The 637-nt window shown below is 37.8% G+C and overlaps 1 pseudogene; it reads right to left on the bottom strand.

Moving 5' to 3' along the window:
* Positions 1–221: 221 nt before the first annotated feature.
* Positions 222–320, bottom strand: LOC132302046 (small nucleolar RNA R71; annotated as a pseudogene).
* Between the last annotated feature and the right edge of the window lie 317 nt (positions 321–637).

Below are 637 nucleotides of genomic sequence, written 5' to 3'. Positions count from 1 at the left end.
ATCATGGACTTCCAAGTGAAGAACCTTGAAGTATGTTCCACCGTAAAATATACGGACATGTCGGAAGAAGTTTTAAGACTCAAACTTTTTCCATTCACCTTAAAAGACAAGGCAAAGTATTTGCTTAACAATCTTAGGCCTTTTTCAATCACTTCTTGGGCAGAAATGCAACAAGAGTTCTTGAAGAAGTACTATCCAGTTTCTAAGACTAATGCCATGAGAACCTCAATTCGAGAATTTTCATATGGGGATGGAGAAACGTTTCATGAGGCATGGGAACGCTTTAATGAATTGCTTAGGAAGTGTCCACATCATGACATGCCCAAATGGCAATTAGTTCAATACTTCTTTAAGATCTTATTGGACAACTATAAGGGTATGGTTGATGCTTCCATGGGTAGCTCATACATTAATAGGCATAAGGATGACGTGTGGCGTCTCTATGAGAGCATGAGTGAAAATTCTTTGCATAGAACACTATCATCCAAGAATGGTAGAAATTCACAAGGTAGGAAGAGTGTTGGCTTACATCAAGTTGACCATTCAAATGAAATAGCCATCGAAATGAAGTCTTTATCTCAAAGGTTTGATCAATTTTTGATTAACCAAAACTCGGCGAATCAAGTATCTTCCTTCC

The sequence above is a fragment of the Cornus florida genome, unplaced genomic scaffold, assembly GCF_030987335.1.
Source record: "Cornus florida cultivar Cherokee Brave unplaced genomic scaffold, ASM3098733v1 CherokeeBrave_3.0.0_Hap2_Chr03, whole genome shotgun sequence".
NCBI lineage: Eukaryota > Viridiplantae > Streptophyta > Magnoliopsida > Cornales > Cornaceae > Cornus > Cornus florida.
Note: the sequence above shows the minus strand (reverse complement) of the source record. Positions and strands in the feature narration are given on the sequence as shown.